Source organism: Thalia democratica, chromosome 7, assembly GCF_965202585.1.
Source record: "Thalia democratica chromosome 7, ktThaDemo2.hap1.1, whole genome shotgun sequence".
Classification (NCBI taxonomy): Eukaryota; Metazoa; Chordata; class Thaliacea; order Salpida; family Salpidae; genus Thalia; species Thalia democratica.
The window spans coordinates 59,452,952-59,470,992 of record NC_139171.1 but is presented as its reverse complement, the minus strand read 5'-3'; positions in this window follow the sequence as shown (position 1 = coordinate 59,470,992).

The following is an 18,041-nucleotide window of genomic DNA, read 5'->3' as shown; positions in this document are numbered from 1 at the left end:
TTTATAATTTTTAGGTTTGTTTTTGTAAACTTCCATTAGTTTAAATATTCAACTCCATAAAAATTTCGAGACAATTGCATTTATATTAACAACAGCGAGTTTAACTAATAGATAGAACCAAGCTTTATCTGGAAACTAGACTGAACTGTAAACATGAAAGTTTATGCAAATTTTCAAGCATCAAAATTCAATAAAAATGAACATTTAACTATTTTTTTAACTTGCCTATACTCAAAAACTAATGTCTCGATCTTTTCGGCCACAAAATTTTGTGCAAAAGAGAACCAAAAACTTTATGTGAAGGATAAAAAATCAGAATTGTTAGAACAAGTGCGTTAACATTTTCATGAATAAAACAATACTATTTAGCTTTTAGTCTTATAATTTTCAGATTGTGATTAGTTCAACTTGCACAGTACTTTATTTGCTTAGATCAATAAATCCAATACAATCTAAAGTCTTTACTTTCTAATAAACCCATATAATTCAATTAATAATATACAATTCAATGTTAACAAGTATTATAAATTGTTATGTCTAACTGTTATTAAACTAGAGTAATGCCATAAATAACTTTTAATTGACCTTTATTAGCAAAAAACCTAAGATATGATTGAATACTTAACTGGTAATTTATTTACGAGACACACTTAGTTTTGAATATTATGTAGTAACATAATTAGTTGAGTTACAATACAATGATATTGATAAACATAATTAAAAAGTAAGCTGAATTGTTATTTATAGAATAATACCAGAATTGTCTACTACAAAATTGTATCATTTGTAGTACGCAAAACACAGGATACATACTATAAAACATAAAACTTTACTTTCAATTCAAATGTTGTAATATTTAATAATGAGTCGAAAACAAACACCAAAATTAAATAGACAAAAAAAGACCTTTCGTTTTTATGACAATGCATACAATTTGTAGAACTTTGTGTGGACAACTTAAGACGTTTATTATTGAAAAATTTACTTGATTTACCTGATAAAACAGTTTAATCTTTTAAATTTATAGTTAAATACACATGTTGTTTGTGATATGAAACTAGAAACAATCACATAAACCAGCGCAACAATATGATAATTAAATATTAAGATTTGATTGTAATTTAAAAATTAAATTCCTTTATACGCAACAGTAAAGTATTTAAGATCTAGTTGCCATATATGTTTGTATCTGTTAGTTTAATTAAGATACACCTTATCCAATACTTATTATGTACATACAATTAGTCTTACTTGAAACAAATTTAATAATTTATAATCCAAAAGATGATATCCATATACAACTAAAGTGTGAATAAAAATTACTAAGTTTATACTGTATGAGACTACAGGGTCATGACGTAATAATTGTAAATATGCAAAAATAAAAAATATTACAAAATTACCTGAAAAATTGTGGACATAAACGGTATTTTGTAAGTGTCTAATTTAAAAGATGTCCAGACATTAGTTATACAATTTAAGACGTAAATACTTACTTATGTAAATTGAAAATTTTAGCTTAGTTTAACCATTGTTTTTCTCCTGAAGCCTAACGACGCTTAAATCTCAGTAAGTAATCTACTAGTGTAACTCAAACAAATGATACAGGAACTGATTCATAGAGTATCCGGCACTTAAGTAGTGTAAATTGGGATTAGTTAAGTAATTATTTTCCAATAAGGGGTAAAACATGAAAAAAGCTGGTCTAAAGTATAAATAAACACTAAACTAAGAATTTATTTGCTGTTTATGAGACTTGGTAACTTGAATTAATATAACTTTTCGAATTGAAATAGAATGATACTGATAAAGTAAACTACAACATAAAACTGTTGTGTTACTTTTTAGTATTCGAATTACTTATAGGTATATACTATTAAAAATTTCACTTTTAAATTGAACATATCTGTTAATAACACTAAAACTCAGTTCAGTCTTTACTTTGAGCTATAAATAGAGTTAAATTACTTAAGGACACACAGTACAAACAAAACAAATAAGCTAAGGCTTGTTTAAATAACAACATTAATTAGATAGAAGACTTTTATAGGTAAACTAACTGGTATGTACAACTAGTAAATTTATGAGACAAATTACAATAGAATAATGTTAACAAATCAAATTACAATAAGTGAAGTGTTATATATAGAATAATAAATTGATTGTCTACTCCAAAACTATACCATTTGGAGTACTACATCAATGTTATATACTATAAAACATAAAACTTTACTGTAATTCAGATGTTTTTAATATCAATCATACATATGGACACTCACAAGTGTATAAGAGAAAAATAACATACTAAAACAACTTGCGTAACTACTCGTACATCAAACAAAAAACTAATTAGGTGCCGACCAGCATAAGGACGCGGCCTAAAGGACGGCTTTCGTTATTTGTGCAAAAGTCCCTGGAGCAAGAGTTCTCGAAGAGAACTCGCAGCGGAAGGGACTTATGCACAAATAACGAAAGCTGTCCGCTACCACTTTAACTCAAAACCGAACTACTTCTTAGAGCTCAGTACCACACTTTTATCTGGTTTGGCTGTCAGGCTTACTAACTGGGCTCAAAGCGTAATTAGGTTTTTAAGAAAAAATGGTTGGGAGTAAAAGTGAAAAATTTTTCGCCGGCGGAGCCGGCGAAATGCCTTAAAAAATAATTTTAATTATCAATCTCAAAAATTTCCCGCTCAATTTTCACTTTAGGGGATTCCCCCCATTTGTGAAATTTTGTGTGGGGGGTCTTAATAATTTAGTGCGTACCTATGCGGGTGCGTACTTCTTAAATCGCGTCCCTTATAGAAATACATTCTTACTAAGTAAACCATACTTCTTCACGTGAATAACAATTTATTTTTTGTTCAAAATTTGTTAACTACTTGCATCTTAAGTTGTTCTAAGGTCCGGCTGCAGTTATAACGTCGCTTCTGATTGGCTAATATATTACAATTTTTATTGATTTAATTTTTATTGGAGTAATAAAACTTGTTTTTCATTTTATTTTTATGTATTTTGGTAATTGTTCTTGATATTATGCTGTATTATCACTTCACCTCATAATGTTATAAATGAAAACATATACAGAGCCTTACAACTGCGGCCGACCCTCTTAAAATATGGCTTAACTTACCTTATATAATTACCAATATATTTAAATTTAAACAACCCCTGACAAAAACTATGTTGTTTAACCAATAAAATAGAGTAAAATGGAGTTACTACACAATGTTATAAAAAATCCAAAGATAAATTTAGTGATTTTATTTTTTTTTAAACAGTTTTTGACAGAGTTTGTTTGAATAAAATAGTTAACATGCTTGTATACCATATAAAAAAAAAGTTTTATTAATTATCAAAATAGTCTTTGTTTAGAGTCTTTATTGTGACACTATCTACTAGTATAAATTATGAAACTACTAACAAACAATTGGAAATAATGATGCACTATACATAGTATCAAGTTTGAGATAAAATAAACACCTATGTTAATTTATAGTGTCACAATAGAAATTCCAGACAAAGGCTACTTTAAACTATTAATAGTGTTCAAAAACAACGTTTAGCATGTCTATATAACAATCATATGTAGTCAGATAAAAGTCTGGTTTTGCCAGCTAATTACAGTTTATTTATCATTGTTCTGTTAAACACTAAAGGGATATCAAAAATTGTTCTTAAATATTGTCCTTTTATTAGCTTTTAAATACACTTTATAACCACTACAAGTAACAAACCAGACTCTTATCTAATTTACCATTATCAATTATTACACTGTACTACATTACTCTAAAATGTTTAACATTTCTTGTTTTGTTTTGAACAGTCTTTGTTCAGAGAACATAGATAACATGCTTGTATATTATATCAAAAACTAACTATTAATCATTTAAATAACCTTTCATAAAAATTTTTATGGTGACACTGTCTAACAGTATATCATAAGTATTTGTTTTATATAACATTTCATTAATTAACACTGATTTAGACAAAACTAACAAAAAAAATTGATTTAATGCTACATATGGTATCAAGTTGAAGATGAAACAAATACTTATGATACACTATTTTATAATGTCACAATTAAAATTCCAGACAAAGACTATTTTAAAGTATTATCAACATTCCAAAAAATTAAGTTTAACATGTTTTTACAACATGGTCTTTTTATAAACATCATATATAGTCAGACAACAGTCTGGTTTTTGTCAGCTAGTTACAGTTTACTTATCACAACTGTAATAACCGCTTAATGATTATCAATCTTATAATATATTTTAACTTTGAATTTTATTACCACTTTTAATTATAATCACTACAACTAGCTGGAACAAACCAGACTTTTATCTAACATAGTTATATAAACATATAAAAACACAAAGTAAATATCAGTCAGTTGATCAAGCTTTCTGAATGTTATTTGTGTTCTTATATGTTTGTATGTAATAAAATATGTAACTCATACATTCTACTCTTTAGCTTTAATTGCTTAGTGGATAATAATAAAAATTAATAACAATATGAATATCAGGGCTGCCAGTCTTCAATTTAAAAACTGTACTCTTGCAAAACTCAGCTTAGTTTTAATATAATTAGAAACTAAGAAGCAAAATCTGTTAACGCATTATGAACTTTACATATACTTAATATCTATTGAGTTTGAGCACTAAATTATACTAATGATGTTCTATGTTTGCAAAAATGAAGACAGTATTTAATTAAATAAGTAATATTTAAAATTAACTATTACTAAAACATTAAGTGCTTGGCAACCCTGAAAAACAATCTTGTATGAGATTTATCTATTATATTTAAAATAAAAACTAACCTTACTAAGAGCAGCAATAGTCTAAGAGTTGACTTGAAATAACCTTCAAAATGGTTAGCAGTATTGAAGACTGATTAGGAATTAGAAAGATGAATGATCTAGCATTTAAATAAAAATGCCCAACTCGTTTCTGATCAACTTAAGACTTTTTAGTGAGTTTATGAATACAAAGTAAATCAAACAAATTTGCATAGAGTAGAAGATACTTTTTAAACATACAGGTAAAGACTTTTCTGTGAAGTTGTGAACAAAAAGAAAATAAACATGATTATCACAATAAAGTAGGAGACTGTTGATTTAAATCACATTGACAACATACAGGTAAAGACTTTTCTTTTAAGTTGTGAACAAAAAAATAATAAAGCACATGATTATCACAATATAGCAAAAGACTGTTGATTTAAATCACTTTGACAACATACAGGTAGAGACTTTTCTTTGAAGTTGTGAACAAAAAAATAATAAAGCACATGATTATCTTAATAAAGTAGAAGACTGTTGATTTAAATCACTTTTTAAACATACAGGTAGAGACTTTTCTTTGAAGTTGTGAACAAAAAAATAATAAAGCACACGATTATCACAACAAAGTAGAAGACTGTTGATTTAAATCACTTTGACAACATGCAGATGATGTAGATTTGTTTTGTGTTCTTTTTTTTCAAGCCTAAACAGTTCAAGTTTAAACTTTTAAAGACAACTTTGACTTTTTTCTTACTAAGTGATTGGTTTTGAATTGTATTTGCTTGTACTTTAAGTACCTTTTATTACTTACACAAACATATAAAAGGTAAACTCTAAAATTACTTTTGTAAAGAAAGTTAAAGTAAAAATTTGATGACCTACCACTTCTTTGAAAACTTTTCTAAAATGAATTGCAAATTCTTGAAAAATTTCTGCAAACAGAATTTTTGTATAATTACGTAACAAATAAAATCTTGTTGCAAAAAACGGGGTCTCTTCTCTCGCTTTGGCAGTTTTAAGCTAGTTTTCAACTTTTGGCTCTAACTTTTTCAAACTTTGTTTTTTTCAAAAATAAACTTCACCATCATGTCGAGTACCAAATTCTGCTTCAAAAAACACCAAACACTTTATAAAAAGGACCAAAAATAACAAAATGGAGCTTTAAAACTTTAAAGCTTTGATTTTACACTATTTGGTGGTTTCAATACCTTTCAAACTTGTATGTTTTTGCATGATATGAGTTAGAATCAATTAGCAGTATTTTTAAACAAAAAAAAATATCATTTTTGTGTTTTACTTCATAAAAAGTTATACGATTCTGTTAAAATGTTTAGTCGGCAAGTAGGTTTTCCATTACGCGTTTCTATGCGTAATAAAAGTTATTGAAATAAAAATAAATTACCTAGCTTAGTAACTTTTATGTATTTAAAAATCGTAGATTACATCAGACTTTATTTTTGTTATAGGTAAAATAATAACTTATACAACAGATTTAATTTTTAATAATCTTGGTTGGTGTAAGTAGTGTTTCTAAGAATGAAGTTTCAATGTCTTTGCACGTTATATTGTTTTTGATAACTTCTAAAGCGTTTCTAAATTAAATCAAAATAAAACGTTTGCTTTATGTTATTGATTGTTATAATTATGTTTACAAATTAAATAAATGGAAAACTAATCCTAATGAATGTTCGTTTAAGATTCTAAAAATAACTTTTGTAAATAAGTTATAAGCTATTATTTTAGACTTTAAATAAAGGTATAATTAAAAGTTTTTATATGTTCTTAAGTTTACTAGTTTTGTAATGTAACATGTATTAAAATTTCTCTTTCACATTCTTTGTTTCAAAGAGTGTTAATATTTTTCAAACTACATATCCAAACAGAGATTGTAGATTGACAAAATGATTGAAACTAACAGTCTTAATTAAATAAGTACTTATCTATGCTGTTGCAATATTGTTTGTTTTCTTGTGTGAAATTTTAAGCTGGTCTCTGTATGCCATTTTTTATGTTAGATATAAAAAAGTATAGTAATATGTAGCTTACTTTATTATTATATAACACTTTGAAAAAAGTTAAATAAGTTTAGAACATTTTTGCCAAAGTATAACTTTATAAAAAAGATATGCTATAGTGAAACCTACATCCATTAAACGATAAAAAAAAGTTGAACAATTAATTAATAGTTTGTAAGATTTGAATAATGTAGCATAGAAGCAATTAATGTTATACTAATCTAAAGCTTATTAACTAAACTGTTGTTGATTAATCTCTTTAAACTATTGTTTGGCCACAACAAAATTTAAACTCAAAAATTAACAATGGATAGCAAGTAGAAATTACTAGAAAAGTTTTATACATGTAGAAGCTATAGTGAAACTACGGAATTGTGTATTTGTTGTAAGAAAAATAAGTGAATGCATGTTACAAATGTGCATTAAAAAATTACTACTATATTACACACTCACTATTATTTGTGTATCTAATTGTAGTTGTACTACATAAATTCCTATGAATTCCTTATTGGTAGAATACAGTCTTACAATAGTTACTGAAACTCCTTTAATTTAGTGTTGAAGGTTTATTTCTATAAAGTTTACAATACAGACTTATTCTATTGCAATTTCGACTTATCAGTTATTATATGCGTTGACTTGTTTCGTGTTGGTTACAAAATCGTAAGTTTTTATAAATAAAATTTTTGTGTAGATTATGAATTGTTTCATAAGAATATATGAATAAGTCTAATGAATATAACTAAACTAAAGTTAATTATTTTTCTACATAATTTACTTAAATTCTACAAGTTTTGTTTTTATCATCAGCAATATCCTTGAAACTAAATTTGAAAATAGTTTAAAAGATCTAGCTATTAAAACTTTACTTTCTAAATACTTCACCTATATTGAACTATGTTTAGACGTTTTTTTGCTATCAAAATATATACTGTTTTTAATATGTTAAAACCTTGCAGGGTAAAAGTAGACCCGCCAAAAGTCAACCCACCTTCTGCAAATGGTAAGTTTTTGTTAAAAAATAAACTATATAAAATTACTTTATCAAGAGCGTTTTCTAAACGAAACTCATAATGTTTAAGTAATGATCTAGTATTGTTTGTTTTAAATAATTGTTTTACAACTTAGAAAGTTTTTATGAGTTAGTCACACTAATAAGGCCAGAACAAAAGTTCAACTTGTAAACAGCTGAGATCAAAATTAACGTTTACTTACGCAAATGACAAATTACCAAAAGTTCAAAACTAAACTTCAGGAGAATTTAAAATTTACTCAAAGTCAGCGGGAGCTTATGGGGACGATGAATGCATCATCAGAATCAACGGAGGCGACAATATTTGCGAAAACAAAAGAGGACACAACATCGTAGTGGTCAATCCAATCTCGCTGGAGTACGAATCCGTCAATTTCGACACTAGAGGCGACCCAGAAGCAGTCAGTTAACGATATTTTAGTTGATACCGTAATAAAGCTGGAAGTTAAACTTAATAGTAACAAAATTGGCATAAATTTTTTTGTTTATTTTATTTTAAATGTTTTGCAAACAGCCAAAAAGGATGGTGAATTACTTGAAAGAATTGAGGATAGACATGCTGATTGTTATGGCACTCAAAGATTCTACTCGCCAGGGTATGGGATACTGGGAAGAGGAAGACATGAGCTACATCGACTCTTACGGAAGCAAAACTTATTACGATTATAATGTAGGCAGAGTGATAGCAAATGAAGGATGCCCTTTTAATTTAGGTAAGTAGAAAAAAAAGATCTTTACAATAGTGTGTCTTATAGATACTCTTTAGCCTAGTGTGCAAAAAATATATTGTCTTCAAAACAATATTTTTAAAAATTTGTTGAAAAGAACTTTTAATAATCTAATTAATATTTTTTCGCTCAAACACGGTAAACATTTCAACTGATTGTGTTCACATTGCAAGGTTTAAAGAAATTATATATAACTAGGCATAGAAAACATAGTTAAAAAATTTTCAAACTTCAGACTACAGTGCTTGGACTTTGGTGACGCAAAAACGTCCTTTGGTCCCTTTCATCGAAGCGAAAGAAAGAATATTACCAGACTGGGCCACTTGTATTTACAAGGAACAAATAAACCAGTCAGCAATCATCGATAAAGTTGTTAATCTAACCTTACGTGAGTTTATTGTTAAATTATAAAATAACACACATTTTATGAGGTTTGTACGAAAAACAATCTGGAAATGTTCAAAGAAACATAAAATGAAATACAGTAGTAGTTCAATAATATCTGTGCCTAAAAAGCTTAATGTTAGATACTAGATTTGCTAGCAATAAAGAGTGGTCGTATTTTTGCACAGGTTAACATTTTGAATCTAAGACTAATTCTAAACCAACAAATTTAAATTTCGATAAAGTTTTTTTTTTCTTTGAACCACAAGCCTCTATTAAAAGCACACAACGTTCAAAATATTCGTGTAACTTTGACACTTTGCAGTGATTAAATATTTCTATTAAGTTAGAGACTAAAAATCTATAAAATTTTAATCGAATGTTGATTCTAGTGGGAGTGACACGAACTAATCTTCCCCAAAAACCTCTGTTATAACAAAAAAGCATGCTTAGTAAATACCAACCCGACAAGTTTAAATTTATTCTAAACAGCCTGCGACACCGAAGTGAGAACTGACCTCTGCAGTAACGATCTCGCGTTTTCCTACTTCAAAAACGTGAACGCGCACAGAAACCATTACTCCTGCTTGAAAGACGACGAGTGCCAAATAAGGAGCGTCTGCCACACGGGGTACACGGTTGCGGACAACAGCGAGGTTAACCGTTGTGGTTGGGACGGAAGATTTACCAACTACAAGTGCCCTTCCTGCAAATCCAGTGAGTAGTTTAGAATGTTGTGTTCAGGTATTTTACGATTGTAGGAATTTACCGAAAAATTGCGTTTAGTTCAGGAGAAAATAACTATTATTACCGTGAAAATAAGAAAAGTGATTGAAGATTTGTAAGAACTACTGTTGATAGATTCTTTTATTAAGAGTAATTATATTTGCATGGTAATTATTTTTTTCTGCTCAAAACGCCAGCATTGGTAGATAGTTATAAGCTGTTTAGACATAAAAATTTCAAAAATTTAAAAGATTTTTTTTTAAATGTTGTTTTTCTAATTTAAATGAGAAAAAAATATTTAAACTATTACACAAACTACATTACTGCGTTAATAGTATAAAGTTGTATTTATTCTATAAAGAAATTTTCAACTTTTTTACACAATTTGTTTTAATTGTTAAAAATTAAATGCAAAATTCAACAACTTAGTTTTAAATTTTAAACTTTACTTATATATGGATAGAGACTTGTTGTTATTTCTAATTTGTTTTGCCTATAAAGTACACAATGTTGAAATATAAAACAAATACATTTATTATAAACTTACAAGTTATACAAATAACACTTTTTCAGTATTTGGGTTAGAAAAACAGAATATTTTGGAAAAGGTCACAATTTACGAAGGATATGACAGCTCTATAAAATTCGAATTAAAACCAAGCGGTCATATACCACATAAACTTAAGTTCTATATTTATTATAATGAGGTATTGACATTTATTTTCATTGTTTTATTTATTCAGACAAATACGTTGCTGACGTTTTTTATTTAGTTATTTAGCTTTTTAAAAAAATCTAAAAATAAGAGATGAAATTAAACTGTAAAAAAGTTTTTTTGAACTAAAATAAACTATCAAACTAATATAAAAGAATAAACATTTTTTAAAACAAATAGCAGTTTATAACAGTTTTTAACAGCAATTTCAATTAAATATGAAGAAGTTTTATACTTAACGACTAATTACTTTCTAAATAAATGTATAATTTATAATTAAACTTAATTTAATAATTCTTTATTTTGGAAAGCAGAAAAGGAAAATATATAGGCCTAATACTCATCATCTCGAAGAGCTTGAAGAATACTTACCAAATGAAACGTACAATGTCGCGCTCACAGATACAGCAAATTTGTTGTTAGTTTGTTGAACTTTTATTTGAAAGTAAATTCATTGTTGGTACAAACAAAACTTTTGTTTTTAGTTGTTTCGCCGTTTTGGCAACAAATGTTTTCAATTGAAAAAATCAGTGTAACGATCATAAAAAATGTTGGCACAGAATTTTAGCAGTAACTTTTACACAAAATTTACTCGATTATTATGGTAACTAAAGTAGTTTTATTATTATTATCTACTTCATGTTTTTGTTTTCTTTAGATTTTGTTTGATTATTTTTGCTAAAGACATGCAAAGCTAATTTGTTACTAATAAAAAACATTAACAAGCTTGTTTCTAGTAAAGTAAGTTAAACAAGATCTCTAGTTTTTGAAGCAATTTTCTTTAGTATTATTGTTTTATTTAGTTATATTTAATTTTTTACCATTTCATTTAATTTTATTTTGTAAAGAAGTATTTTCAGCCACTTGTTTTTAAATAAATTTAAATAGTTAAAATTTGAAAAAAAAAAATTCTACCTCATAAGCACGAACACATAGGTAATGCAAACTTAGTGCAAATTCAAACTGTAGATTAGCGTAAAACTAAGTGTCAAAATGATTAAAAAAAAATTTACGAACTTAATCGCAAAATTGAAGCTGTAATTTAATGTTGCCAAGCTGTCCGCTTTTAACACTTAGAAAATACTGCGTAGGCAAGGCAATGTAAAAACATGAGGCTGGCTGTAAAAAAGTTGTTTACTTTTATATTTTGCGCTTTTATGCTTTTAATGAATTTGGAAATATTTACTAGGATTTACATAGACGAAGGCGTTTACACTGTGGAGTTGCGTTTGACAAACCCGAGCGTTTCAGAGCATGACGGGGACGTGTTCCGATTGTTGGTGCTTGTTCTTAGTGACAACCCAGCAAAGCACTACAACCCAAGATACGTACTGCACGACTACACAAAAAAAATAAGTGTAAATTAAATTATTTTTCCACGTGAAAAAATTCTTTATTAGTGTAGGAAGCTAGTTAACTTTTTATTCTAATACGAACGTATTTTTGTATTTTCGTGTTTTTAATTAAGAATAATTCGTTTTAAATGTGTCTATATAAATGTGTCTATATAAAAATACTAATGAAACTATTAGTCAAAGTAAACAATATTTAATAAACTGTTAAAGAACTAATTACATCAATATACTTTTTAATAAAATAGTTTTTATCTAAAACCCAAACCAACTGTAGTCGTTTAAATTTATGCAAATTTCTATGCAACAAAATTGAATGATAATCAACAAGTAAAACTTTTTTTTGGATTTTTTACATTTTTATTTTAAACTTGCCAATACTTAAAAACAAACATTTCAATCGTTTCTGGAAGATATTTCATGCAAAAAACACTAAAAATTTCATCAAAACGATATGAAAAAATGTATATTTTCAAATTTTATATTCACGCAACTTTCTTAAGCAGGAAAACAATTTTGTCACGTGGTCTATCTTCTTTCGCTTTGAAAACTTTAAGCCAACTCTAAACTTTTGACTATAACTTTTTTAAACCTTGTTTTTCAAAAATTATTTCAAAAATATTAGAAGTGGAAAAAAAAGAAAAATAAAATAAGATAACTTGATTGTTATGTCATTACAACAATTAAGTACAGTAAAAGCCTTTGGTAAAAATTGCATTTAAGTAACTATTAAAGTGGACGATTTACTAATTTACTAACATAACAAGATGATGTCCTTTTCAAAACCAGAGAAACTTGAAACTTTAAACCGAAAATAATTATAAATTAAATGAAGAGTAATTAGTCTAAGGAGTTAAAGTAATTTTAGACAGTTTTATAAGTAAAATAGACATAGAGTACATTATGAAGGTATATCAATAAAAAAAATCCGTAATCATCTAGTTAAATAAAATTAAATGAAAACACAAGCATAGTTTACTACAGATCTATAGTTTGCATACACCGCTAGGATGAGATGGTTCATAATCAAGTATCACAAAATATACTTGAAATTTAAATTAAATTACAAACGAGATTCATTCAAACTGCTTAAAGCATATTTTATTAATCAAAATATACTATTCATTATAAATATAAAGTTTCATTTAGACAACAAGTTAAACGAATTATGAGATATGAGAATAATTATGAGAATGATACTCCATAATCAAATATTACTCCATAATCAAGTTTATATAATTGTTTCTACTAATAAAAGTTTAATTTTTTGTAGTTTTGATTGTATTTATCTAATTTATGTAAATAACTACCATCATTGATAAATGATACGATACTTAATTCAAAAAACTTTCGAAATATTTTGCTAAATCTTAAATATTTGAAAAACAGCTTGAATAAAATAATAGTAATTATAGTCAGTTGTACTATTTTAGCTAATCGAAAACAATTTACAAAAATTCTTCTGTTGCTGAAGCGTTATCAAAAAGTGTTTTTTTTTTGTTTAACGCAAGGGTCGGCAGTCTTTTGTAACTCGCGGGCAAATTTTCATAGGAGAAAATGATTGCGGACCGCACTATTAAAAAAAAAAGTCTTCGATGGCCGCAGTTATTTTAAGAAAGTTGTAGTACTCAGTTGAAAAATACTATTTTTGACTAAAAATATGATAAAGTAAAGCATATATAAAGAGTATCAACTCAATTAAATGTCTGAATGTAAGCTTTTATTCCGAAATTTTGTAGTTTTAAAAAAGTATGATTTTAGCTAGAAATTACCTCACGGGCCGTAGATTTTGACTTTGGGGTTTGCCGACCTATGGTTAAACGTAACATAGAATTAGTTTTAGTAATTGGTTTTAGGTCAAATCTGATAGTTTACCATTATTTTTAAACAAACTGATTCAGCTTGACGCCTACAAACCCTGCTAAAGCAATTTGCGGTCGTTTGCTTGGCGGTCTAACCACAGCAGGGGAAGAGTTAAATAATTGGAAACCCATCGTGTTGACAACTAGTACCATGTGACTCCACGTAGAAAGTCGATTTACACATTTTAATTCAGCTGGAAATTTAATTTTATAAGGGTCGTTATTATCACAAGAAATAAATAAAACAAAACTATTAAGAAGCTAAATAGAGACTGTTAAAATAAAGTGTGAATTTAATTTACGACTACATAAAAAACATGTCTAAAGTAAACTTATTTTAAATTAAAAATTTAAAATAAATTAAACAAAAGAAAACTAAAAGAAAAATATATCGAAACAAAAGTTAAATTGACATTTAATCAAAACAAATCGAACAACTATAAAAAAAACACTCAAAAACTTCAGGGAAGCTTAAGTTAAAATTTTGAAAACTAACTTTAGTATTATAAACGATAAGTTTTTCTGTTTAACTGGAAAAAGCTAATCAAACATAATAGTCTGCTTAAATACTCATGCTTACACAAGTATCTTTACACTACTTTTATTCGTGCTTAAAAAGGTTTCTATACTAAAACTCAAAATTATAATGCTGATAAAATTTAAGATTGTTGATTGTAATGTCTAATTGAGCAGAAGTACAATAAAGAATGTAAGGCTGAACTACATTAAGCCCAGGCGTTTCTACAGTTAAGAGATAAAGTTTACCCTTCATTTTACATAGACGAAATGAATTCATTTTTTAATATAATGAACTGTATTAAGGTTAACCGAGAAAAAAGATACTTTAAAAAGCTAAAAATAAATATATGTGGTTTAAAACATAAGCTTCTAAGGATATTAATGTCTTACAAACTAATTGACAGCAAATTTATGCTTAGAGATAAGACATTAGAAAACGTCGTATTATATGATATACATACACAATCGTGCAGACCAAAACCTTGTCTTAAATGTCACTACAAACGTTGTTGTTAAAAAACAACTGAAAATAATAACCTCAAGTTAGAATTTTACTAAATCGGTATTTGATTTAATTTATCAAAAGTACAGAGCTGGTACTAACCATTTATTTTGACACCCAGTTTTAGAAAAAATTATATATAATGGTTATATTTAAAAGAAACCTTTAAACTCACGAAAGCTCTAAATGGGATGTTTATTTGAACTGTAATTATTATTTGTAAGAAACAGTTTAAAATTTCAAATTTAAAGTTAAATACGTCTATTGTTTGTAATATAAAACTATAAACAATAATTAAACCAGCGCAACAATATGATAATTAATGATTAGGTGTTACTAAGAGTTGATTGTAATTCAAAAATTAGATTCATTTGCACGCAGCAGTAAAATATTTAAGAGCTAATTGCCGTATATATTTATTTCTGTTAGTTTAATTAAGATACACCTTATCCAATACTTATTATGTGCATACAATTAGTCTTATTCATTAATATACAAGTTGCTTCACTTAAATTTAAAATATAGAGCAATTTGAAACAAAATTTAATAATTTATAATTAAAAAGATAATATCCATTTACAACTAAAGTGTAAGTAAAAATTACTAAGTTTATACTGTTTGAGACTACCGGGTCATGACGTAATAATTGTAAATAGGGAAAAATAAAAAATATTATAAAACTACTTGAAAAATTGTGGACAAAAACGGTGTGATTTATTAGAGTCTAATTTAAAAGATGTCCAACTTTTTTATAAAAATTAATACGGAAATACTTACTTATGTAAATGGAATACTTTAGCGTAGAGAATTTCAAGCCTAACGACACTTATACCTCAGTAAGTAATCTACTCAAGTACCTCAAAGTTATAGGAAACGATCCTGTATCATTTGAGAGCCTTAAATAATTCATAGAACCAGCACTGGTACACTAGCACGGCTTTCAATATTTGTGCAAAAGTTTGCAGATGCTGTCCACTCGTAATGGGACAATAAAATTATAATATTAAATTACAGTAAGTCGAGTGTTTATTATAGAATAATACCAGACTGTTTACTACAAAACTGTATCATTGTAGTAAGACAGCCAGAATATATACTATAAAACAAAAAACTTTACTTGTAATTAAAATATGTTAATATTTTATATTGAGTCTAAAAGAAAAATAACATACTAAAAGAACGTGCGTAACTACTCGTACATCAAACAAAAAACTAATTAGGTGCCGACCAGCATAAGGACGTGGCCCAAAGGACGGCTTTCGTTATTTGTGCAAAAGTCCCGGGAGCAAGAGTTCCTCCGGAGGAGGAACTCGCAGCGGAAGGACTTATGCACAAATAACGAAAGCTGTCCGCTACCACTTTAACTCAAAACCGAATTACTTCTTGGAGCTCAGTACCACACTTTTATCTGGTTTGGCTGTCAGGCTTACTAACTAGACTCCAAGCGTAATTAGGTTTTTAAGAAAAAATGGTTGGGAGTAAAAGTGAAAAATTTTTCGCCGGCTCCGCCGGCGAAGTGCCTTAAAAATAATATGCTTTATCTTAGTATACTTTTATCAACGAAATGCAGTTAATGCAATTTTAATGAATCTCGTTTGTAATTTAATTTAAATTTCAAGTATATTTTGTGTACTCGATTATGGAGCATATTATAATTCGTTAAACTTGAGGTCTGAATTAAACTTTATGTTTATTATGATTAGTATACTTTTATCAACAAAATGCGGTTAATGCAATTTTAATGAATCTCGTTTGTTATTTAATTTAAATTTCAGGTATATTTTGTGTACTCGATTATGGAGCATATCATAATTCGTTAAACTTGAGGTCTAAATTAAACTTTATGTTTATCATGATTAGTATACTTTTATCAACAAAATGCGGTTAATGCAATTTTAATGAATATCGTTTGTAATTTAATTTAAATTTCAGGTATATTTTGTGTACTCGATTATGGAGCATATCATAATTCGTTAAACTTGAGGTCTAAATTAAACTTTATGTTTATTATGATTAGTATACTTTTATCAACAAAATGCGGTTAATGCAATTTTAATGAATCTCTTTTGTAATTTAATATAAATTTCAGGTATATTTTGTGTACTCGATTATGGAGCATATCATAATTCGTTATACTTGAGGACTAAATTAAACTTTATGTTTATCATGATTAGTATACTTTTATAAACAAAATGCGGTTAATGCAATTTTAATGAATCTCGTTTGTAGTTTAATTAAAATTCCAGGTATATTTTGTGTACTCGATTATGGAGCATATCATAATTCGTTAAACTTGAGGTCTAAATTAAACTTTATGTTTATTATGATTAGTATACTTTTATCAACGAAATGCGGTTAATGCAATTTTTATGAATCTCGTTTGTAATTTAATTTAAATTTCAAGTATATTTTGTGTACTCGATTATGGAGCATATCATAATTCGTTAAACTTGAGGTCTGAATTAAACTTTATGTTTATTATGATTAGTATACTTTTATCAACAAAATGCGGTTAATGCAATTTTAATGAATCTCGTTTGTAGTTTAATTAAAATTCCAGGTATATTTTGTGTATTCGATTATGGAGCATATCATAATTCTTTAAACTTGAGGTCTAAATTAAACTTTATGTTTATCATGATTAGTATACTTTTATCAACAAAATGCGGTTAATGCAATTTTAATGAATCTCGTTTGTAATTTAATTTAAATTTCAAGTATATTTTGTGTACTCGATTATGGAGCATATCATAATTCGTTAAACTTGAGGTCTAAATTAAACTTTATGTTTATTATGATTAGTATACTTTTATCAACAAAATGCGGTTAATGCAATTTTAATGAATCTCGTTTGTAATATTGTAATGTTTTTTTATTAAAAATATACTATTCATCACAAATATAAAGTTTAATTTAGACCTCAAGTTAAACGAACTATGAGTTACCCCATAATCGAGTATCACAAAATATACATGAAATTTAAATTAAATCACAAACGAGATTCATTTAAACTGCTTAAAGCACGTTTTTTAATAAAAATATACTATTCATTGCAAATATAAAGTTTAATTTAGACCTCAAGTTAAACGAACTATGAGTTACCCCATAATCGAGTATCACAAAATATACTTGAAATTTAAATTAAATTACAAACGAGATTCATTCAAACTGCTTAAAGCACGTTTTTTAATAAAAATATACTATTCATCACAAATATAAAGTTTCATTTAGACCTTAAGTTAAACGAACTATGAGTTACCCCATAATCGAGTATCACAAAATATACATGAAATTTAAATTAAATTACAAAAGAGATTCATTCAAACTGCTTAAAGCACGTTTTTTAATAAAAATATACTATTCATTACAAATATAAAGTTTCATTTAGACCTTAAGTTAAACGAACTATGAGTT